Below are 26,209 nucleotides of genomic sequence, written 5' to 3'. Positions count from 1 at the left end.
CAGCCTATACTTCAGACATCTTCTACCATGCCCAAGCTCTTCATCCTGAAACCTACAATTCACACATTAGAACTACTTTCAGTCTCGAGGCTTTGACCTCTCACTGAATGACTAGAGCTTCAATTTAAGAAGGTACCCAAATAAGCCATGCCTTACCTGCTCCAGTCCCTGCAGAATGTAATCTCCTTGAGGACAGTGACTAGCTCATAGAAAAACTTGTATTAGTATTACCAGTGCTTAGTACAACACTTGAGACATAGTAAGTACTAAATAAATACTAGTTAACTGGATATACTGGATTGAATGTGATCTACCCATGCATTTCTCATATTTCTACTTGTGTCTGGATTCTTCTTACATCAAAACTCTACTTTGGCAAATGGTAATCTTTTTCATGAGACTTTCCCTGATCCCTCACCCCATTTCAACTCATTAAAGAGTGATTTTTCCATTTTCAGAAACCTTATAATACTTTGTACCTATATTATGTACAGTAAATAGAGAGCTGAGTTTGTGGTCAGAACACCTTGATTAAATCCTACCTCAGTAACTTACAACCTGTATGACCCTGGACGAATCACTTAACCAGTCAGATCTTTAATTCAACCATTTGTAAAATGAGAATAATTATTATTATACTGCTTACTTTAAATATTAGGGAAATGTTTTACATACCTCAAAGAATTTGATAAATATGAATGATAATGCTTTGATGTTGATGATTAGATTATTAAATCTTGGAGTATAGTAGTTATGCCTTATTTGTCGTTGTATCACCTGGGATAACTAGCACAAGTTTTTATACATACATAGTAAGGTGCCTGATAAATAATTGTTGAATTAAATCAAGGCTATGCATTATCCTTATACAAGTGAAGAATAATTACATAAATTAATGGCTGCATTTGGAAAATGAGGTTTAATCAACTACATCTTACATAATAAAAGGAATATGCTATCCCTAGTGTATTAGCCTAAATTGCAATTATTTTCACTCACTAATCTTATTTGTAGTAAAATATCTATAGATGAAATTAACAAATTGCCTTAAAGTATTTTAAGATTTTGTGTTATAATCTTAATAGCTATCAACATAAACAAATGATCCTATATATATATATATACAACATAAAGACATAAAAATCCTTAGCTTTTAGAAAAGTAGAACCAGCCAAGTATTTGATACATTTTTTTATTATTCTTAGTGGTTATGTATACAGAAGATTGGGGGGAGGGACTGGTAGGGATTCATCTCATATCCTGATGCTTTACTAGAATTGTTTATTATCTCCATTATAGGAGGGGGTGTCTTTCATTGATGATCAATTGAATTCAAATTAACAAATAGTAATAAAGTACTTCTATGTAATGTGCTTTGCTAGGGACTAGGAAGAAAATGAAAAAAACAATTTCTGCCTTCAAGAAACTTGCATTCTGCCATGACCTAAATTTTCTAGGTATATAAACATGTCTTCTATATTATATATATAATATATATTATATTGTTATAATATATAATATATAATATATGTTATATTATATATTATAAGATATAATAATATATAATATATTATAATATATGATATAATATATATTATATCATATATTATAATATATTATATATTATATTATATTATATTATATTATATTATATATATAATATTATAATTTCCTCTCTGTCAGTACCTATTTCTCTAATTATCTTTCCATGTTTAATTGTTATCACTAAAATTGTTAAGTCTATGTTTTGTAAGAGTGATGAGAGTAGGCAGTTTTGTCATACCTACCCTTAGTAGGGAATTTTGTACAACAATTTCATTGATTGTTGCTGTTTTCATTGAGAAGTTTTGTGATCTTTATTAATGCTGAGTTCCTAGACACCTTCCAGGATCTGGGCTTCTATAGGGAGACATCCTGAAAAGCATTACTCTTTTGGAGATAAGGTAATTATACACATGGCTCCAGATCTAGAGATGTAGGAGATGGAATCATACGAAAGAGAAGAAAAAAAAAGTTTGCATCTTCTTCCACTATTATAAGAATTTGGACAGGGCAGGTCTGATAAGAAAATGGTTACTACACCAAGAAACTCAGATTAAGTTGCTGAGAACACAAGTCTTTAGAATAATATCATAAAGCTGGAGGAGGCCAACATAGAGGTATAGATAGGAGTCATTGGAGATAGGACTCATTGGAATGTCAGAGGGTTGTCTTGCTAATGAACTCATGTTTATTTCCCTTCTAAAGGATGTCCAAACCACAGGGTGGCACTATGTGTCTGAAGGACTGTGTAAGTCCCTGGGGGGGAAGGTGAGACTGGAAAGGGATGAAAATTTAGAAAGCGTTGAGCTGCTGTGAGATTCCTTTGTCTGTTTTGCATGCTCTCTGTGGGATGAAATAAAAAATAATTCTTTAGGAGATCTTTTTGCCCATATTCTTGGAGGACCAGACAGGAATTGTATATTAAAATTCTCAAAGGAAAATTTAGATAGGGGTAAAATGACCCAAAGAGAAGTGTTTTTTGGAAGATAGTCACCCAAGATTGAACTTCTTCTGTGAAAACCCAGAGTTTGTGATTCTGGTCCACCACACTAAATGATAATACAAAAGAATATTAATCCTATAAGAATAATAACACAAATTATTTCAGAGGCAGTATGTGATTATTACATGAGCATTATAGGTGATGTATACTGAGTCAAAGATAAGAAAGACTCCTGCATACTATATTGGTTTAGAAGATTTCAAGGGTGTGAGATTCAAATTTTGTCTTGAAGGATGAGTAGAAACAGTGAGGGAAAAGACCCTGACCATTCTTGGTAGAAGGAATAGCCTGTAAAACAATCATGGAGGAAGGAAATACTAATAAATCATTTAAGTACATTGGACCTTGAGCACTAGGGTTGGTGAAAGATAGACAGATAGGAAAAAATAGAGTGCAGAAAGAAAAGAGTCTGGTATCTCTCATTCCTCTTGATGCAAGAAATTCTATTTAAGAACTGGTCCCCATTTCACTCAAAGCAAGCAGTAAAATATCTCCTGTGCTCTTTATCCTAACCCCACTCCTACCTCTCCTCACCTTGTCCTTGCTTCATGTTAATAAATAAGGCATTCCTGTCTAAACAACATAAGAAAAAATGAGATTTTATAGACAGAAACATTGAGAATGCTTTCTGGCAGGGATGAATCTGGGACCCCAAAAGTATAAAAAGTGCCCCTAAAATCTATTCAGGAAGAACTCTTTATTGAGTTATGCATTAGCTTCATCTATCTATGTTCCCAAAATAAACTCATTTCAGCCCTAACTTTTACATATTGAAAGTACCCCATTCCCCTGTAGTTCCTTTCTTTGATTTCCTAGTTACACCTAGTTACACAAAGGAGGATGCCCATGCCACTCATGTCTTCATTCTTTTCTGATCTAAACTTTTCTGACATCTGTGTATCTATAGATATAAAGCACACACACACACATACACACACACACACACACACACACACACACACATATATATATATATATACATATATATAATATATAATACAGGGGTATAATTATATAACCTTTATATAGAGCACACACATTCATCTATCCCTTTGTCTACTTCTCTCTCTTTCTCTTTCTTCTTTCTGTCTCTCTTTTTCTCTCTCTGTCTCACTGTCTGTTTCTCTGTGTCTGTCTGTCTCTCTTTTCTTGAGGCTGGGTATCTCTGTCTCTGTTTGATTTCCTGGGCTGTAAGTGCATTGACCAGCTTACAGATTCTATCCCAATACTGATCCACTTGGAGCAGCTAGGTGGTGCAGTGGATAGAACACCAGTGCAGGAGTCAGGAGGACCTGCATTCAAATCTCACCTCAGACACTTGACACTCACTAGCTGTGTGACCTTGGGCAAGTCATTTAACCCCAATTGACTCATCCTGGGTCATCTCCAGTCATCCTGATGAATATCTGGTCACTGGATTCAGATGGCTCTGGAGGAGAAGTGAGGCTGGTGACCTGCATAGCCCTCCCTCGCTCAAAACAGAGTCAAGTGCAAGTCATGTCATCGTTTCTCTGATGGCATGGTCTTCATTGGCAGCGAAGGATGAACACACACTTGGAAGCTGCACTTTTGACTTTTCTCTGAGACTTTCTCTGTGGTGACTTCTGAACCTCTTTTATGTGTTATCTTCTTCCATTAGAAAATACCCTCCTAGAGGGCAGGGACTATTTTCCTTTTTATTCATATGTGTGTTTCCAATGTTTAGCATAGTGTCTAAAATATGGTAAACACTAAATAACTAAATGTCTGCTGACTGGTTGACTTCAGTAGATTTGACTAAATTGTGAAGTCTTGATTCTTTGCCATGTCATGATTCATGAGAAAGAGAAATATAGATTCATAGAGTAATAGTGAGCAGATAATTCTGGCAATATAGTCTGGGAGTTATACTTTAGAGGGCTTTGAATACCAGGATGAATATAGAGAATTTAGGTTCCATATAGTGGACCAATGTTATCCAATTATTTTTGATTGAGAACTCAGTAGGATAAAAAATATTAACTATAGAATTCCAATATATGTACATATTTATGAAATAAATGCATGCCTTACTATGCCAATAATTGTGTATATTATGCATTTTACAAAAATAGACACTAAAAAGAATAAAGTAAAGATGGAACAATTGATCCTAGGGTTATTAGGGAGCTACTGAAGTTTGTTTAAAAGAGTAGTTCTAAGAAAATCACTTTGGTAGCCATGTGGAAGAGGGATTGGAGCAGAGTAGATTTGGGGTTGTGAGATGAATTAGAACACTACTGAAAATAGTTCTTGCAGGAGATGATGAGGTCCTGAGTTAAGAAGGGGGATATGTAAATGGAAAGAAGTAGATAGCTACAAGAGAAGAGGATTTAGAAAAAAGATTTGGCGATTGATTCTGTATGTGGGGCAATTGAGAATGAAGAATAAAACATCATCTAGATTACAAATCTAGCTGACTAGAAAGACAACGGTGACCTTGATGTTTATATAGAAGTTCAGAAGAGGAGTTCTTCTTATTTCAGGTTGAATCAATTCATATAATTCTTGCCATTTTCTTTTTCTGAAACTTCGCTTCCCAACCCCATCATTTCTTATAGCACAATAGTACTCCATCACAATCCTATGTCACAATTTTTTTAGCCACTCCCCAATTAATGAACATCCCCTTCATTTCCATTAAAAAAGAAGCTGCTATCAATATTTTTGTACTTATAGGTCCTTTCCCTTTATCTTTGATTTCTTTGGGATAGAGATTTAATAGTAGTACTGCCAGGTCAAAGGGTACGCACAGTTTTATAATCCTTTGGGTATAGTTCTATTTTTTTTTTCCAAAATGGGCAGATCAGTTCACAATTCTACCAACAGTTTATTAGTGTACCTATTTTCCCATCCTCTTCTCTAGCATTTTAAGTGTCAGTGGTTTTAGTTTGTGTTTCTTTAATCAATAGTGATTTGAAGCATTTTCTTCATTTGACTAAAAATAGCTTTGATTCCTTCTTCTGAAAACTGCCTGTTTATATCCTTTGACCATTTATCAACTGGAGAATAGCTTTCACTTTTATAAATTTGACTCAGTTCTACTCTCAATATATATTTGAGAAATAGGGCCTTTATAAGAGAAACTTGCTGTAATTTTTTTTTATATTACTTCATTTTTTTATGGTACATGTAAGCATTATGAAGTTTCCCTGAATATCTCTTTTAATTAGATCTGGTTTTGCTTTTGCTTTGTCTGAGATCATGAATGTTACTCCTGCATTTTACTTTAGCTGAAACATATTAGATTCTGACCCAGTCTTTTATTTTAACTATATGTGTCTGGCTATTTCAATTGTGTCTCTTGTAAACTGTATCTATTGTTGGATTCTGATTTCTAATTCATTCTGCTATCTGCTTCCATTTTAGGGACTTCATCCCTTTCACATTAATACTTAGGATTACTAACTGTGAATTTTCCTCCATCCCTTTTTCTGTTGTTTCTGTCTCTCTCTCTCTCTCTCTCTCTCTCTCTCTCTCTCTCTCTCTCTCTCTCTCTCTCTCTCTCATATCTATCTCTCTTATCCCTCCTCAAAAATCAATTTTGTTTCTACTCACTGGCTCCCTTAATCTCATAATCTCCCTTAATCTCCTTTATCATCCCCCTTTCTTTCTCTTATGCTCTTCCCCCTTTTTTTCCCTCTTATATAAGTTAAATTTCTATGTACAACTGAGTGTGTGTATGAATATATATATATGTATATATATATATTCTTCCTTTTTTCAACCAACTCCAATGAGAATAGGGCTCAAGCACTGCCCGCCACCACCCTCACCTGCCTTTCATCCTTCATCTATAGAAGTGTGCCTCTCTTTTATGAAGAATTTTCCCTGTTATACCTTTCCCTTCTCCCAGTGATGTCCTCTGTCTTACTCTTTCATTTAAAAAAAAAGTGATTCAAACATAATTGATTTTAACTCAAGCCACTCTGTCTATGTAAACTCTGTTTAACTGCTCCAATGATAATAAAGTTCTTAGGAGTTCTATGTATCATCATCTCATATAAGAATTTAAACAGTTTAACTTGATCGAGTTCCTTATGATTATTCTTTCATGTTTACCTTTTTTCTTTTCTTTTTTTGAGTCTTGTGTTTGCACATGACATTTTTTTATTAAGCTTTTTTCTTTTCATCAGGAATGTTTGGAAATCCTCTATTTCATTTATTCCTTAAAGAATAGTATTCAATTTTACTCGATAGATAATTCTTGGTTGTAGTCCTGGCTCCTTTGTCTCCTGGATTATCATATTCTAAGCCCTCTGCTCCTTTAATGTAGAAGCTGCTAAATCTTGTGTTATCCAGACTGTGGCTCCATGATATTTGATCTATTTCTTTCTGGTTGCTTGAAGCATTTCACAATGACTTGGAAATTCTGAAATTTGGCTATAATAATCCTGGGAATTTTTATTTGGGGATCTCTTTCAGGAGGTAGTCAGTGTACTTGTTTTTCAATTTCTATTTTACCCTCCAGATCTAAGGTAGTAGGACAATTTTCCTTTATAAATTTTTGAAATATGATGTCTGGGCTATATTTGTTTGTTTGTTTTGATCATGGTTTTAAGGTAGTCCAATAATTTTTAAACTATCTCTATTTTCCAGGTCAGTTGTTTTTCCCATGATATATTTCATATATTCTTCTATTTTTTTTAATCTTTTGACTTTGTTTCTTGATATTTCATGAAGATATAAAAACTTTCACTTGCCCACTTCTAAATTTAAGGAATTATGTGCTTCAGTGAGTTTCTGTGCCTCATTTACCATTTGTCCAATTCTACCTTTTAAGGTATTATTTTCTTCAAAATCTTTTGTTCTTCTTTTACCAAGCTGCTAATTCTCTTTTCATAATTTTCCTGAATCACTTTCATTTATTTTCCATATTTTTCCTCTATCTTTCATCTCTTTCTTTACATCTCATAGGAATTCTTGTTGGGTTTCAGTCTAATTATCCTTTTTTCTCTGAGGCTTTGTTTGTAACTTATCACATTGTTGTCTTCTTCTGAGGTTATGTCTTAGTCTTCCCTGCAACCATAAAAGTTTTTTATTTCCAAAGTATCCAAAGTTTTTTAAATCCAATTATTTTTGTTGTTGTTGTTTCCTCATTTTTGCAACATTCTTCTTTACTTTGAATTTTATATTAAAGTTGGGTTCTGCTCATTTGAAGGTAGATGGCACTATACGTAGCTGCAGACTTTTTGTGCTGCTATTTTCAGAGCTAATTCGAGGGTAGGGGGGATGTTTGCTTCCCAGGTGGTATGATCCTGGAGAGGTGTGACCAATACTCTCCTCTTCTACATTCTGCTATTTAACAAGAAGGGCATCTGTTCCCCATCAGTTACTAGTGCTCACACTCCTCTTTCCTTTGGAACCACAGCCAAGGCCCTTGCTGTCTTGTGACTGACCATCAGCACTCTTCTCCACCCTGGAACTGACCAGGACTGTGATGGGCAATGGAGTTGCCAATCAACACCAGCTATACTCAATGCCAGTAAAGGGTCTTTTGTAATTCTTTCTGATGAGTTGTTTGGCCCCCTTATGATCTCTGAATTGAGAGGTCCTGAAACTGCTGAGCTGCTGCCCTGTGTGTAGGTTTCAGACAGACCTCTAGACTGGTTTCATAGACTTCTACTGCCAATCTCTTAACTTTTCTTAGGCCAGGAAAAAAATATCTCACCCTGGCCTTTTGTTCGCTTTGCTACTACAAATTTTGAGTTGAATTGTTTTTTTAAAGTTATTTAGAGGTGAATTTTGAAGCATTCTGCGGGATGGCTACCTCTAATCTGTCCTCTTCTGAGTTAAAGTTGAAATTAATAGGTGAGGTATTTTGGATCTACATTGACCTCTTTAGATGACTCCCCCTTGCCTTCTTCATCTGAATAATTTTTGATCACCAGAGTTAATTCTATACTGCTTCCCAGAGATCTATAAGTGCTCTGGAGCAAATTCAGTTGGACATTGTATGACCCAGAAGACAAACAGCTTTTCCATTCTCCCTTAATTCTGCTACCTTCTTTCTGTTGATTATTTAAAATTTATCCTATATATAACTTATTTATATACAGTTCTTTGCATGCTGTATTGTAAGAGTCCTTAAAAGCAGGGACTATTTTACTTTTCTTTGTTTTGGCACATAATAAACCACTAATTGACTGTCATGTAGCAAATTTCTCAAAGAGTTCAATTTTCACGTCCTCTTATGAAGGCATAGAGAGAAGTCAAAAGAGTACTGGAAGCAAAGATGTGGGCATAGTGGTCATGATAGGAAGGAGGAACTATCTCCACTGGACAAAGTCCCATTCACTCTATGTCAATTATGGTTCTCGCTTCCAGTCTCCCCTATGTTAAATTGTACAGTTCTAGGCTATTGCAGTCCACTTATCTACTGTTGGGAATGTTTGAAGTCAGATCTCCCAAAATCTAAGGTGCATGTATATGAGAGACTTCCACAGAAACAGAGAATTCTAAATATTGGAAGGAACCTCAGGGCCCATATATTCCAACATGTGACTGAAAAGAATATAAAATATACAGTGTGTGTTCATCTAGCCTTTGAAGACTTTTAGTGAAGGTCAATCTAATGCATCCCAAAGTCCCTGTTCCACACTTGGATAACTCTAAAAAATAGAAAATGTATCCAAATTTGTTCTTTCACCTTGAGACTATTCTTTTTCTAGCCAAATTCTCTACAAAGCTGCGAAAGTGATTTTTTTTCTGATTTATAACTCTGTTCATGTCATTTTCCTACTCAATAAACTTTAGGGTCTTCCTTGTTGCCTCTAAAAACAAAGAGAAACGTCTCTATTATTTGTGTTAAAGTGAAGTGATCAGGACAAATTCTAAAGTGCTTTGTAGATGTAATATTTTATGATTCAGGATTCTGGATCTAGGATTCAGAATACCTCAATTGCCTTTCATCTACCTAGTGAAATGATGGTAATCATTACTATTCGGAAAACTGAGTCCTCCAAATGATCCTCCAGGTTAGAAATAAAAGGAAAAAAATATACGCATTTGAAGTTATGAGACTTAAAATGTTTTGTTCATTCATTTTCTTTTGGTATCTCAGGGTTTTCAGGTAAGGAAATGTGTCTTTCAAAAGAAAAGAAGCAGTGACTTTTTCCCATTACAAAACTGCTGTGATCTGTCATCCTGCCTTTCACCTGTTGGACAGGAGCTGATGAAGCAGGAGCTTTCTAGATCTGGCTATCTCATTGTACCGTCTGAAAAACTTGGGCCAGGACATAAGTGGAGTGATTAAATCTGAAGCGGAACTAAAGGAAAAGGAATTTGTGAGTAAATGATTAAAAACATTCCTGTTGGTTGAACCAAAAAAGCTTCGGTCAAGATAGAAGCAGCCATCACCAGTTCCTTGGTAAGTTCTCACAATTTAATGTAGCAACGTTTAGTCGAGAGCTAGCAAGTAAACTTCCAGTAGCAGTTAGAAGCAGTGAGCAATTTCATATCCTCTCCTAGGTGTGAAGTGGAAAGAAACCCCAGCTGTAATTATCAAAGCCAGGTGTGTTTTGTAAATAATGAAGTAACTGACTTTTCATCTTAATGTTTTTGGGTAAATAGAATTGTGGTAACCTTTTAGAAAAAAAAAATTCTATGTGGTTGCAAGTAAAGTTTATAGGCTAAATAGTTTCCCTTCTTTCCAGTGAACCGAGCATCATTTGATAATTTGACCTTAGGTTATGAACTATTGCAACAGTGGAAAAGCTGTAGTTTTGAATTTTGGTTACATTAGCCCTTTATTGCAATGTTTTTCCCAAGTCAAGGAGGGATCGCTTCATGGCAAGCTTTTCAATGCAGGCAAAGTCCTTGTCTTTACTGATTCTTTTAAAGGGTTAGGAATGGGATGCAGGTTGTGAATTCAATGTAAGTAATAATTCCTACTGGTCATTTTATGGTCATTCATAATGCACATGCACAGCAATGGTGAAGTCTCTGTTGTATCTGCCCACAAAAGTGAAAAGGTAAGTTAAAATAAGTTGTATACCCAATTCAAGCCCCTGAATTTGCCCACCTATAATTATATTTCTTCTACATTTTAAGGCTTAAGCTATGTGATCCAAAAATAACCAGGTTAAAAGAGCATCTGATTAAGAGGTGGAAGAGACCTTACAACGAATGATGAATAAATGGCAAAATATTCAAGTATTTACTGCTATCTCATATAGGGATTACAGATTATTTTATAAAAAACATTTCTTTCAGGGAGTGAAAAACTGAGGCCTAAAGGAGTCAGAATTTGCCTTTTTCTATTTGTTTCCTTCCCTTTCTTTCCCTTCAGTTCCCTCCTTTTTCCCCATTCCTTCTCTCTTTCCCAACTTTCATAATGGCTGGACAACTCGTGGTATACAAATTGTTCTAAAGAAATAAAGGTAAACAGAGGCACAAAGTTACCAGTATGATCAATTTATTAGCAAAACTATGAATTGTCAATAAATTGGATCCAAGACTCTTCAGTAGCCAAGAATATTCACAACAGAATGCAAAGTATTCTTGTAGTCTAAAAAGGACTAATCAAATATACATATATATTTATATTCATTACATTAAAATACATTTTATTATTCATTGAATTTACATGAAAAAGGAAGTATGGCAATATAGGGAAGTAGACTGAATTGTTAACATTAGGGTTGTAGATGTTCCTAATCCCGTGTGATTTTAATTAGATTATATTTCAGCTTTCACGTTTGCGTCAATATCTATGATTAATGAAACAAGTCATTTATATACTGTCAAAGTCATCATGGAGTGTTCAAGTTATGAGTCAAAATGAGGAATTACATACAAAAAGGGGGAACTTTAACCCACATAGAAAAGGAGGAGTATTACAGAACAAGGAATTTGGACTTACAAGAGCAGGGAAGTTCAACTCTTAACAACTTAAGTGAGGTTAGTAGTTCATAGTGAGTCCTAGCTAAAAATCAAGTCTGACTGTATGGATTGAACACAGTTTCCGAATTGCATTTCTAAGAGTGCTATGGTCGTTTATTGTACCAAAATAAGTGGGAAAAGAAATAAGAAATAAGAAAATAAGTGGCAAAAGAAATCTGGGAAAGCTTATATGAAACCATGTATAATGAAGCGAACTAAACCAGAAGAAAAATATACACAATCACAATAATGTAAACAAAAACAAAACAAAAAACTCTAAAAACAACTGAATTAACCATATATAGTAGTATTAGTCCTGCAGAACAGGTAATAAAATATACTTCCCTTATCTTGGTAGAGAAGATAAGAAGGGAATATGAGTGGAAAATGTTTCTCAATTTCCTTTTTTTTTTTTGATCCCTGAGTCATTAAGATATGCTTTTTATTTTCTTTCTTACAAAGGGACAAGTGCTAATTGTTCAATGAGGGAATATAAGCTCATATAAGGAAATTACTAATATAAAAAAGGAGAGACAACAATAAAAGTTTCATTTTTTTAAAGAAGAGGATATGAGTTATATTCAATTAAGTATATACTTAGGATGTCTTTAAACAGAAGCATGCATATAATTGACTGGATGCTGGGGTCAGGAGCTGACCAATACTAACGGATTAGGAGAAGAAGTCTTAAGTTGTGAAAATGCTACAAATAATTACAGAGCTCTGAAATCGGGAGAATGTACTTGTCACGAGACACACTCTGCTAATGTGCAACAAGAATCAGCAAATCATAAGAAAACCAATTTAGATAGATAGATAAACAGATATATAGACAGTGAATAGTTAGCAAGATCCATAGAATGAATGAATGTCGATGAAGAAAGGAAATAAATATGAAATAAATGAATAAATGAACAAATAAAGTTTGAGCAAACAAGATCAAACTATCAAGGTCAAAAGTCAAAATTCAAGCATTTTTTTTTCTATCATGGAGACAACAATTAATTTATGTGCGTGGGGGGTGGTTGTGTGTTTCTTAAAAGAAAACACATTCTGGCTTAACAAGTTGTATGTATGGATATAAATGCTAATTCATGCTTCTTTTGTGTTCCCCTTATGGCACATCATCTCTGATCATATAATTGTATCTTATTACACTCATATGTCAGAATTTCTTCAGTTATTACCCTCTCCTTTCCCCTTCCCCACCATGACTATGAAAATATGCATCCTCCAATTTAATAATGTAAGAGAATTCACCTTAAAGAAATTCACATTAGGGGAAACTTTTCAATTGTTCTGTGAAGCAAAGGATTTGCACAATTTTCTGTAGAATTCATCAAACTAATGAAACACTGGAATTTCTGTGGTCTCAAATGACTGAAAACACTTTTCAAATTCTATCTCTGTAACACTGATCTCTTTAATATCTTTTTTTTTTCTTTAAGTGAGAGCAAGAATAGGAGTGAGTAAAAGCAAGACAATGAGATGGATGAGAGAGAGAGAGAGAGAGAATTAATGAATTGCTGCTTAACATTACAGTAAAAAAAATACTAGGACTAGGGTGTTTTTTTTTCTTTCCTATCAATTTAATGCATTTTTATATCAAGGGCACATATTCATAAATACTCAAGTATATTAATAATATATACTAATTTAGAGGAAGATAACTTACAATTGGCCAAATTGAAAATAGCTTTTTTTTCATTTTATGTAAAAGAATGTGAGAGAGGGTGGCAGAGTTAATAGAGGGCTGACTTCAGCAGCAGGAAGAAGTATATTCATGTCCAGCCTTTTGTTCATGCTAGAAGTTCCTCACCAATACCAAAAAAAAATCATGAGTCCAATTAAAAATAAAAAGAAATATTCATTAGGAAAGATTAGCCTGCTTCTCTCTGTGCCCCATGTTTTCTCAGAACTTTCCCCAAAACCCAAGTAATGCGTTGAGCATTATTACCTGTATATAATCCTGGGCATAAGAAACAATTCAATTCACATTTTCTGTCAATGAAAAGTTGCTTTCCTTGGTTGAAAGATTCTACTCATTCAATGAAGTAGAATTCTTAGTGAATTATGCTACTAGTGTAAGAAGAAGAATGTCTCTGTTGAGGTTGTTTATTAGATAAAATACTGATATCTTTAATATTGTAATTGGTTAATTTCCTCCCTCCTTGCCTTCTTTTTAGACTTACAATTTCATTGATATGTGGAATTTTGAATGTAGAAACACCTCTGTTAATTGGAGTGATCTGCAACTCATCTATTCAGTTGACAGTCTTTAACTTGCCAAACCTACAGGCCAAAATCAAATAACTCATGGCCTCAAGAAGCTCATATTTTATTGAGAGAAACAACATATACTCCTGGAAGTCAATGTAAAATATACATAAAACAAATATATGATAATTCAGAGGGGATCAAAAAAGTCTACATGTTGGAAATAGCCCTTGATCTAAGCTTTGAAAGAATCTAAGGATTCTTATGTACAGAGGTGAGGAGGGACAGAACATTCAAAGCATGGTAGATAGCTGATTGCAAAGGTTCAATCCAGGAGATGGAATGACATATACAAGGGAACAGCAAATATAGAGATTATAAAATGGAGTAATGTGAACTATGTATGCAACAGTAATCTGGATCTAAATTGTGAAGTGACTTAAGTGCCAAATAGAGCATTATATTGTTTTATTCTTGAGACAATGATCAGATCAGGAATTTCATTTTTCACAATTCCATAGAAAAGAGATTGGTAAGGAGAGAGATTTGATGGCAAAAAAGAGCAAATATGACTTATGCAATACTTATACTTGCTGTGCAAGTGGAAATAAGGTTATGGATGGGAGAGAACTCATCAATTACTTAGAAACTTAGAGAATGCCTGAGACTTTGACAGATTATGTGATTTACCCATGTTCACATAACCAGCATGTTAGAAAAAGGATTTGAAATTAGATTGACTCCACGTCCAATACTCTGTCCATTATGCTATGATTTCTACCTCCAAATGTTAGAGTTAGTTATACAAATGGATCCTTTTATGAAAAATAAGTTAGCAGAGAAATACTGATAAGACTTCAACTGGTGAAATTTAAGTATGTTTCTTCCTTCTTGAGAAATCAGTCTTCTTTTGATCTAGGTAAACAAGTCTTTTTGTTGCTGGTGAATGTTTTCTGAGTAGAGTCTGGTACACAGTAGGAACTTAATAAAGGTTTCTTTGCCTGAAAATCAGTTATCGTGTAATATGTAATGCCATACATGTAATGCCACACCTCTAGTCACATCGATGAAACATCCATTTCTAATATTTCAGTACTGACATCACTATTTCTCCTTTTATTTGTAGGTGTGAAATTGATTAACTTTAGAGGTAGTGGGTGCTCTGTCACTGAAGACCTTTAAATGAACACTAGAGTAGATGAAGTCAAGCCACCAAGTCAATAAGCCTTTGTTAAAAAGCTGCTTGTGCATTATTTTGTAGTTGGACTTGGCAAGGGGTTATGGACTGAATTAGATAGTTACTGATCTCACTTCTGTATCAGAAAGTCCATGATTCTTTGTCCTTATACAATCACAAAATACCCATGAAAGTTCCTGAAAGAAGTTGGGACAAGGTGACTATTAATAACTTCACTAAAAACACAGGATCACAGATTTTAGAACTGGAACAGTGCTTATAGATCATTTAGTTTAACCTCTTCATTTAACAGGGCTCAGTCATCAGATTTTGGGAAACAGAACAGTAGAGGTATACATAAACAGCTCCTCCACTTTGTATGTGCTGGGGAACAGGGAAGATGGATGATTGTACTTATGATTTCATTGGTGTAGAGAAAATGCTGTATGGAAACATCTACTCACTGCTTTTTCATTGACCAATCTTCTGTAACTTCCTCTTAGATAACTGCCTCAGACAGCGACGGATTAAGTGATTTATCCATGTCTTATAGCTCATTATATCAGAGGCAAGACTTGATCTCAGATATTTCAGACTCGGAGGCCAGACCTCTGGCCACTGAACTTTAGACAGAGCTTTAACAGACAACAGTAGAAAAGAAACACTCCAAGAGGCTAGAATATGGCATCTTCAAAAAGACATCCTATGTATGTTAACTCTATCCTCTTGCCATATTCTTACTACAATATAATAGACAAATAAGCATTTAACAAGTGCTTATCATCTTAATCTAATCTAAGTCCTAGTTTGATGATCACCAGTGACAGAGAACTCTCTCCCACCCAGGGTAGTGTATTTCACAGTTTTAAGACTTTCAAAATACAAAATGTGGAGCTAAATGATGAAGCATTTGCAGTGAGAGAAATGAAAACAAAGTAGTATCCTACATGAATTTTTTAATAGCACTTAACATCACAGAAGTAGAAAAATTATTCATAAGATGAGGGTAAGCAAAATAATTGCTAAAGTCAGTATCATAGTGAAATAGCTTCATTGACTATATTTCCCTCTCTAATAACTTTATTTTTATGACTTGATAATCACCACTGGAAATAATTCTTAAAAAAGACATTTTCTGTTTCTTTCAATGATTTATATATATTGTTTGTATGTATATATATGTATATATATATATATATATATACACACACAATGTTGTATACATATATATGTACATATACGTATATGTACATATACAAATATCTATGTATACACACATAGATCTGTATACTGAACAATGCTTTAAAACACTAGGACTAATTTTAAGGGGGGAAGAAAAAGCAGAAGAATCTTGGCTTTTTTTTTTTTTTTTGCTGGTTGCTATCCATTTAGTTCATACCTGTATGTATTACAAGAAACAAAATAGAGATTCAACCACATTAAGGACTAAAAAATATGACAAGAGTAATCAAAGACAAATATGAAGTCAGACAGAACCAAACCAGAAATAGAATAGTAGAAAGAAAACTAAATTTCTAGTCAGAAAACATTAATTTTAATTCAATTCAAATATATTAGTAATTCTGCTACTTCTTAGCTTAGACAAATAATATAACCGCAATGTGCCTTAGTTTCCTCATCTGTAAAAATTATATTTTCACGTATTTTGTACCCTTTTATCGGTGTGGAAATGATCTTAGCTTCTCAGAACCTATGCCAGTGGAGATCATTTTCTGGCAGGTTCTACTAAGTTTGAAATATTTTGACTTGAGTCACAATGAATTTGAATGACTACTGAGAACCAAATGAGTGAACTGCAGAGGAGATCATTGTCAGTAGTTCAGTCATTAAGTAATGCATCCTTTGTTGGTAGTGACCCATTAAACAGATTAAAAATATACAAACAATGAAAGCCCATACTACTCTCCTTACTGAATTATTGTGAGGCTCAAATGTAATAAACATGTAAATCATTTTGTAAACCATAAAGCTCTATATGTGAGCAGTACTTATTCTTTACTATTACTAAGCTCCAAGAGCTTAGTAGTATTCCATAAGATTTGCTTGACAAACATGCTGATGTTCTCAATAGTATCCATTCAGGCTCATCAAATACTTAGCATAACAGAACCTTACATCTCTGTGGGGATTTTATTTTTCATGAGCTCTTTCAGATACATTATCTCATTCAATCATCATAAATACCCTGTGAATTAGTTTGTCAATTAACATATTTGTCTTTTTTTTTAGTCGTGTGTAACTTTTCATGACCCCATTTGGGTTTTTTTTTTATTTTTTGCAAAGAGACTGGAGTAATTTGCCATTTCCTTCTCTCGCTTATTTTACAGATGAGGAAACTGAGACACAGTTAGCATTAGCCCCATTTTATTATCTAGCATACAGAAAGCTATATACTTCATTATTTATAAATTGCTTATAAATACTGTTCAACTTTAACAAAATAATTATAAAACATGCTTTTTGTCTGTTGCTATCTTCTCTTTTACTTCTTTATATCTTTTGTAGATCTTATTGTGAGCGGTTTTTTTTTGTTGTTGTTTTACTTGTTTGTTTATGACTTTGTTTGGAAATGTAATTTTATTATTGTGGAGAGATTCTGAAAAAGAAGCATCAATCTGCATTTCTATAGGAAGCTTCTTTATTAGAACTGTGCCTTTTCCCCAATATCTATACTACCCCCTTAGACGATATGAATCAAAGATGACAGTTATCTGCTATGTATCAGTTAAACAATGTAATTTTCTATTATTATTAGTTAGCATTCATTAATAATATTATGCAATTATTATTGCTAAACAATTTAAATTATATTTTATCTGACCTTCCCAAAAGTCCTGTGGAATAGGTAGCACTGTATAAAGAAGAATCTGTGTCTTAGAGAAGTTTAATAATTTGCTTAAAATCATAGAGTTTTTATAAGTGCTGAGAATTTAACCCAGATCTTTAATTTGCAAGACCAGAGCTAGATCAGTTTGCTAAAATAACCAGATCCAATCACCCTATTTCCCAGTGTTTATTTGGGTTACTTGGGCCAAGAGTCACAGTGAGCTATATAAATGAGTAAAAAGGTCATTCATTATTCCATGAGGGACAAGCAATTGTCAATAAGACAAGAATCTAAAAGCAGGTCTTCAAACCACAAATATTGCTGCTCTTCATTCCTGCTACAGAGCCCTCATTCAAGTTGCCACATCATTGTTTTTTACACAGATGATTGTCATGATAGCAGAAAATACCAGTCCAACCAGGCCAAAGCTAATTCATTGAAGGTAGAGATCATTTGGGTTTCAAACAGGAACTTGGCAATGAACAGTTTGGAATGTATCCAGATGTACCAGATTATCTGTTTATTTGATGACTTCAGAACATTTATTTGATATCATTGGACACCCTTAAGCCTTCATATAGATACTTCTTGAGTTGTTTTTTTTTCCAGTTCTCATCGCATCAGTGCCTCTGAGCTAGATGGGATGTCTGAGGTTATATAATTCCACCAGCACCTAAACCAGGAGTTTCTTTTAAAAGATTCCACAAATTCAGACTTCATTTGTAGTTATCATTATCACATAAGGCTACCCAACCATTTGGGGCCAGATTTAATTACTGGGAATTTTTTCTTTAGATGAAGCAAAAGTTTTACTCTTTACAATGTCAAGATATCCACCATTCTCCTTGGCAGGGCTGTCATCGTAACAATGCAAAGCAAAATGGAATGCTGAGAGTAATTGTTATCCAGTTAATTTAAGATGAGAACATTGAGGAAAAAAAACAAAACTTGAGAAAGGAGGGAGAACTTTCTTCACTAAGCAAATTCATTAAACAATTCTTCAACCTGCAAATTTGAATGAATTTTATGAGTCTAAAAACATATTTCCTACTTTCAGCATTGCCTTGAATAGGAAATTCTGAATGCAAAAGACTAGTCTCTCTATCTTGCTAATAAGCTTTTATTATTTAAAGTTATCTAATAGAGTTAAACCGAAATTTCAAGGAGCAGGGAAGGCAACTACTTTCCAAGTCTCCCCAAAACTTAATTTAAATGTGTTTTACTCACAAGCAATCTTAGCTAACTGACTCAAAATAGCCACAATATTTTTTTCTTTGGGTTCTCCAAACATAGTTTTGGGCTTGGCTCTGCTTCTTGCCCTAAAAGTAAATGACACAGAGAAAGAACAAACTTCATAGTAGGGCAGTTTGCTGTGTTAAATGTCTAGATTTATAATGTCTTGACATTTTCTCAATAGGAGTGGCATATTTTACTTTGAAATAATATGTGAAAGGGTAGCTAATCAAAAAATTCAAAGAATTTTGAAAGACCACTTGATGTTCCAGTGTTATATTGGTGATGGTTAAGTTGCTTTTTTCATACTTGGCTCTGATAGCTTAGATAAAAATTTAAAAAATAATTATTTCTCCCACAGTCTCAACATGAGGTCATCTAGCCTTTTCTTGCAGATCTCTCATTAAAAGGAATCCTTGACTACCAAAGGCAGTGCACAACACCTTTTGATTGTTCTAAAAATCATTATTAAGATTAAAATTATCTGTCAAACATCTAACTGGGTCTACCCACTGTGGCCAGAAATATCAAGTTTAATCTTTATGTCACATGATAACCTATCAGATACTTGGAGACAGCTATCTCCTCCCCTTTGAGTCTCCTTTTTTTTCCAGTTTAAATTTCCCTAGTTCTTAAATTGACCCACTTATAATATTTTCTTGAGGTTCTTTAACTTCTCATTCACCCATCTAGTTAAAATTTCCAACTTCTTTCCTAGAATGTTTCCAAGAACTGAATATAATATTTCTTATGTATTCTATTCAGATTGGAGTACAAGAATGCTATCATCCTGAGTTCTGGATACAATCTAAAAATCCATTACCCTATTGGTACCCATTGAATGTATGGTCCAAAAAAATCTCTTTATCTTTGTCAAAGCAACTATTATCTGTCTAAATATTCCCACATTATAATTAAGCTAAAAAAATAAATTCACATGTGGTATAGTAGAGTAGGGCACTGGACTTGAAGTTGGGAAAATCTAGGTTCCAAAAAAAGAATATCACCTCAAACTCAACTACCCAAATCACTTAACCTCTTTCTCTCGGTTTCTTCAAACACAAAATAAGATTTCTTGAGTTGATAGAATCTTTGATTCTACCTTTCTAGAATCTCATTTGATTTAGCCTGTTCTAATCTACTAAGAACTTTAGAGAGTGATATGTATGAGGAAGGTATGAACTAAGTATTTATGTATATAGCATTTTCAGTTCTCATCCTAAAAGTCGAAATTGCTTTGTTGAAAGATTCATGCTCTCTTGACCAGTCCCATTTAAAACCAAAAATATGGTATAGTTTACCAGGGCTAAGACATAGGACCACAGTTATGGAGGAGTCCTTGGAGATTAACTAAGCTAGTCCCCTCACTTTACATAGGATGAAACTGAAGGCAGAGAAGGTATGTGACTTGCTTAAGGACCCATAGGCTGCAAGAGTTAAGAATCAAACCCAAGATTTCTGACACCAGATACAGCAATCTTCCCATTGTGCTATGCTGTCTATAGAATACTATTTATTTGGGGAAAGCTGATTAGTCCATGTGACAAACCCTGGACCTTGGCCTCATTACTATTATGTTCCAATGAATAGAAGAACTTGTTTAGGGATAGAACGTTCAAATTTGTTTAAAGTATTACTTTGACCTTATGAATAAACTGCTAAAAGAATAAGAACTTATTTCAATTCAACAAGGGTTTATGGAATCCCAGCAGTACAGCCATACTCGAGAGTTAAACAAGGAATTTGTCATTAAATCAGAGAAACAAAATGAATACATGAAATAATGAGAAATTTTACATTATGCATAAAGATTGTACACTCTTAACAAGTAATATTTATACCAGAATTCAGGTCACTCTCTCCTCTGGAGCTTTTGAGCTTAATGACAAGATATAGATCAGAATGACAGGAGATGACCCTGGGTGTAGTAGGAGATTTTGGCCTTTTTAAGTTAAAGTCTTAGGATGACAGATCCACTAATGCATTCTTGGGGGAACTAAATTAGTGTAATCATTCTGGAAAAAAAAATATTTAGAATCATACTTTCAAAAAGTAACTATACCTCTGGACCCAGTAATATTCATATCAAGTCCACACCCCAAAAAGGTCAGAGACAGAAGGAAAAGACTCATATATACCGAACATATTTGTGGCAACTCTTTTTGTTACAGCAAAGAACTGGAGATGAAATGGGTGCCTATCAGTTGGAGAATAGCTGAGAAATTGTTATATGAACCTAACGGATTTTTGTTGAATCATATTGCAAAAGGGAGGGATTCAGAAAGTCAGAGACTTAAATTAACTTATGCAGAATGAAAGGAGCAGAACCAACAAAATAATTTATACATTTATACAATAACTACATTTATGGAAAGGACAATATGAAAGTAAACTGTGAAAGTCTTAGGAACTTTGATCAATCTTGACTTCAGACGACTGATAAGGGAACAGACTTACCACATCCTGGAAGAGGCAGAATACAAGTGATGTTCAGAGATAGTCGATGTGTGAATGTTTTTCTTGACTATGCTTGTTAAAAGGAAGAACTTCCATGAAGTTGGGTGGAGCAGAGTGGAGTTGATGAGTAGTGGTAGTGACGCAAAAAAGTGGGGGAGGAAAGAGAAAGAAATCAAAATATGGCATGAATGAAACATTTTTTGTTAAAGAGAAAAGGGAGGGAAGATTTACTTAGAATCTAGCTCACTTTTATTGGGGTCACAAATAAACTTCACTACTTTGACTGGAAGAAAGGGGGACAAGAAAGCTCAGATGAAGATACAGTCAAGCAGGACAGTTAATATACACTTAAAGAAACAAGCTGTATATAACAGCTTCTCAGCTTCATATACAATTTCTTTCCTTTGTGTACTGAAATATTCACATTTGTTGCCTATAATGAAAAAGAAAGTTTAAGTTAAAAGAAAAGTTAATCAGCCTAAGAAAGAGCTACTATTCAGTCTGTGGAAAGAAGAGCCTCATTTTATTATGATATATTTGAAAAATGAATTTCAGACATGTAGAAAAAATACAATGCTAACTCATTCATGGAACCTAAATCTTTACTCAACATGGACCATGGAGTGCCATCTCTATTAACTCTTGTAGATACCAAGACAAAGGGAAAATAGGTAGCTATATTAATGGAGTTATGAATACAAAATGAGAAGTTTCCCTAGCAAGACAAAATAAATTGCTTTTCTATTTGGCCTTTGATTCTTCTCTGATGAACAGCATAAAAGCAGTCTCCCATTATATTTAATACAACATAAAATTACATTAAAATCACTGGTCACATGTGGTCTGAGGAATAGCAATTAAAAAGCGCCCTGTACACCTCTCAGCACTGACTTAGCCAGAAAAGAAAACAATTCTTAGTGTAATCATTCATGCATTTGAAACCCTCCAGTGGAGCATTTTGCAAAGAGCAGCATTTTTTTTTTTTTCAGAAACTGACCTCTTCTGGTTAGAAGCCCTTAACAGGAAAACAACATAATTTGGTTTACTTTGACTTCATTAGGAATCTTAGAAATTCTGTTTGCTTGTGACTCAGATTACCATATTTCCCCCAAGTGGCCAAGCAAACATGCAGGGACCGATGGAAATATATGCTACTCACAATTACCATAAGAAGTGATAATATAATGATCAAGAAAGACGCACTTGGAAAAATTTAATTTTGTTTATTGCAGAGCAAGCTCTTTTTACTCTATGGATGCCTGTCGGTTGGCAATATCTGTGATCAGAGTAAACCTAGTCCTTTGAATTATGTCACTTATTTTATTTCTACATGTCCCATAGTCAGGGACATGGGGGCCTTGGGATTTTGATGGGAGAGCACCTTGAAGTATATTTCCTTTGCTCTTTTCTTTGGGAAGAAATAATGAAGAAGCATTTCAGAAAAGACACATATCTAGTTATTGTCATATACTAGCCAGTATTGTTAATTCCTGCCTCCTGTACATATCTTACACTTTGTGAATTGAATTAAATTGAAGTGAATGGAATAAAATTGAATCATCTGTCTATAATATAAATTTCGTACTACCAAGGGAAAATGCTCTAGACATCATTGAATCACAGAATCTTGGAGCTGGGCAATAACTCAGAAATCATTTAAGTTCAAAACATATCTGACCCAGAATTCCATCTACAATATTCTTTGCAATAAATTATCATCCAATCTTTGCTTGAGTATCTCTACTAAGGGGAAAGACCCTGCTTTCTGAGACAGCCAATTGCATTTTGGGATTGCTCTACTTAAGAGTCTTGTTTTTAGGTCAATTCTTAATATAGGTCTTTTCGGCTATACCCTAGTTCTTCTAGCTGTCCTCTTGACCATTCAAAATAAGTCTGATCTCTCTTCCACAGATATTTGAAGATAGCTCCCACTCCCTACCCCAAGTTGGTCTCATCCAAGTTAAACACTCCAAGTTGCTTCAATTGATCTCCACTTGGCATAGTTGTCATAATTCTCATCCTCCAAGTACTCTCCAGAGTATGTCACCATGTTTCTTAAAGTAGGGTGCTCAGAATTAAACACAATACTCAAAATGTGGTGTCTTTCAGGCATACTATAGAGCAGTCAGTTCCCTCATTCTGGATAGGGCACTACATCTCTCTTAATGTGACCTATGATTGAATCAGTCAGTTTTAGGGTTGCCATTTCACATGATTTGTTCAATATTTTTTTAAATAAAGAACACTCACTTTGGTCAAAGGAGAAATATGAAAGTCTATCCATATATCGAAAACTTTGTATGTAATAATAATAAAAAATAGTAATGACTATTCTTAGCTTTAGGAGGTATTATATAGTTCTCATACATATAAACAAACTCTCATACAGAAATGATTTTCCGTTAAAGTCCTTCCCTGATACCTCAAAGAGGAATAGAAGTGACTCAGAGTTCTCAATAGTTATGATAGTCAGTGAGCAAAGCATAAACTCTGGTGAGTCCAAAATACTTTTACAAAGTACTCAGGCTCAAATTCACCCAAAGACTCACCCAACAAAGTTTGGAAAGAAATCACATCAAGTGCTGAATTTTCTGATACATGAAACTGTCTCATAAGAAGGTTACAAACTGAGTCATACTCATACCTCTGAGACTGTATATTTTTGGAGTATTAAATCAAACATATAGTATGTATAAGATCTAATTATTCTTCTTTTGAAAGAAGCCTCAGTAAGTTCCAACAGAGGTAAAACAGTCTATTGAGGGATGTGTGTGTGTGTGTATCAACAATCTGAATTTTAGCACCTTGTAACAAATTCTGAAAACACCGAAGAGAAAACAGCTTTGGAGTTCAAGATATCCAAATATTAAACAAAATGATATGGCATCTAAATTTTTTCTTTCTTAAAGTATTCAAACAGGAAGTTGTTTTAATTATTTTAACTTATTAGCAAAAGGTCATAGATTTATTTCAAAGTCCCTCATCTTAAGGATAAGGAAATTGAGACTCAAAAAGAAAAGTGTTGTATAATATATTCCACTAGTTTATTTTTTCAGAGAAAAACAAATAGACTAAATTGCTAAATGACAATTCCATGATAGTAATAATGTAGCATCTCTTACCTTTGTTCATTCTCTCCATAGGCAGAGGATTTAAAGAGGCATGTTGTGAACTCAGTACTCATAATCTGGACAACTTGAAAAATATTCCTGAGTTAATAATAAAGAAAAAAAGGCACAGAAATCAAAGACCTGAGTTAAACATTGACACCAACTTGCTCCTACAGTCCAAGCCTGGGGATCTGCATAGGTAGCCCCTGGCATCTTGTAAGAACAGGTGACTTTTGGTCAGCTGAGTGTGTGGTTACTTCACTGCCTGAGTACCAGAGGAAGTATGATGTGAAGGTCACTCAAGCCTGTACTAGCTCAGTTTTCACTTGGTCAGTGATATGAAGGAGGAAGATTTCCTGGGTCAGGAATTCCTTCAACAATAGTATTAAGTGCCTCAAATATTTCCAAACAGGGTTGTTTGGAAATAACCTGTGGAAAGACCCATGCCTGTTCTTAACTTTGTATACATTATCTAAAGCCACTATTTTTTTTAAAGGAAAAGTGTATATTAGGAGATGGGCTGCATCTAGGAGAGTTCTTACATCAAAAGGAATAAAGCCAAGATGACCAAGGTGAACATTTTATACTTGCCCATTAGTATATTTATTCTTGATGACACAGCACCAAAAGAACTAAAATCCAGAATCGAGAGACATAAGAAATAGAAGAAGAAAGAGATATGGGACTAGAGAGGTCCCCTATAACTTATTAAACTGAGCCAAGATAATAAATATAACAATAATAATAGCGATAGCTAACATTTATGCAGTGCTTACTATGTGCCACGCACTGTGCTAAGCACTTTACATATAATACCTCATTTGATCCTCAAAACAACCCTGGGAGGTAGACTCTATAATTATTCCCATTTTATTACTGAGAAAAGTGAGACAGAGAGTAATTAAGTGATTTGCTGAGTGTTGTATACCCAGTAACTGTCTGAGGCTGGATTTGAATCCAGGCTGGTATTCTATTTACTTAATCAATTGAACACCTAAATGAAACCTAGCTTTACTCTTCTCTCTATCTCTCTTTCTGTCTCTGTCTCTCTGTCAGTCTGTCTGTCTGTCTGTCTCTCTCTCTGTTTTCAATGTCAGCCAAATTCATGTGCCAACTGAGGACACCAGTCTAAGAACAATCCTTCAAATCAAAAAGAATTAGTAAAATAGTATGATAATACTATATGGTTAAATTGACTGGATCAATCATTTGAAAACCATTTGAGAAACAGATTCAAAGAATCAAAAGTAGTAGGGTCCAATTATAAAAGGGGCCATAAGGTTTGAAGACAGAGGGTTAATGTTCCATAGCTTCCTGTATTTTGAATCAATATCATTCAGGAGAGGAACATAGCAGTTATTATTCCCATCAAAATAATGGAAACCATTGCTTCAGTCTAAGTCAGAGATCCAATCTACCAACTTGGGTTTCATCATTTTTCTCAGTCTACTCAGCTTAACAAGTCATAGTTTCTGACTTTACTCTCAGTCAATTTCCCATGGCATAGAGAAAACTCTTGAGTGAAAGTGGGAGAAAAATCTAAATCTGGGGAAGAATCTGGAAGTTCCCAAGCTGGCACACTTCTCTTTAACATTGCTATTATTTTTAATAAACATAGGCAGAAAAGCAGAAGCATTTTACCCAGACTATAACACTAGAAAAATTCTAACCAATAAAGGACATTTGAAAACAAGATTAGAACCTAAATGCAGATTACATAA

General features: G+C 34.2%; 1 protein-coding gene across 5 annotated transcripts in view; it reads right to left on the bottom strand.

Moving 5' to 3' along the window:
- Nucleotides 1-26,209, bottom strand: part of KCNJ16 (potassium inwardly rectifying channel subfamily J member 16) — a 129,497-nt gene that overhangs the window by 47,329 nt on the left and 55,959 nt on the right. For 3 of the 5 annotated variants that reach the window (XM_072645541.1, XM_072645544.1, XM_072645540.1), the window contains exon 2: nt 24,501-24,587. The gene's annotated coding sequence lies outside the window, so the exon portion shown is untranslated. Of the gene's footprint in view, nt 1-21,378; nt 21,468-24,500; nt 24,588-26,209 lie in introns of all 5 variants that reach the window. The other 2 variants (XM_072645542.1, XM_072645543.1) reach the window with 1 other exon arrangement.

This window comes from Notamacropus eugenii, chromosome 2, assembly GCF_028372415.1.
Source record: "Notamacropus eugenii isolate mMacEug1 chromosome 2, mMacEug1.pri_v2, whole genome shotgun sequence".
NCBI lineage: Eukaryota > Metazoa > Chordata > Mammalia > Diprotodontia > Macropodidae > Notamacropus > Notamacropus eugenii.
This window is presented reverse-complemented; position numbering and strand designations above follow the sequence as displayed.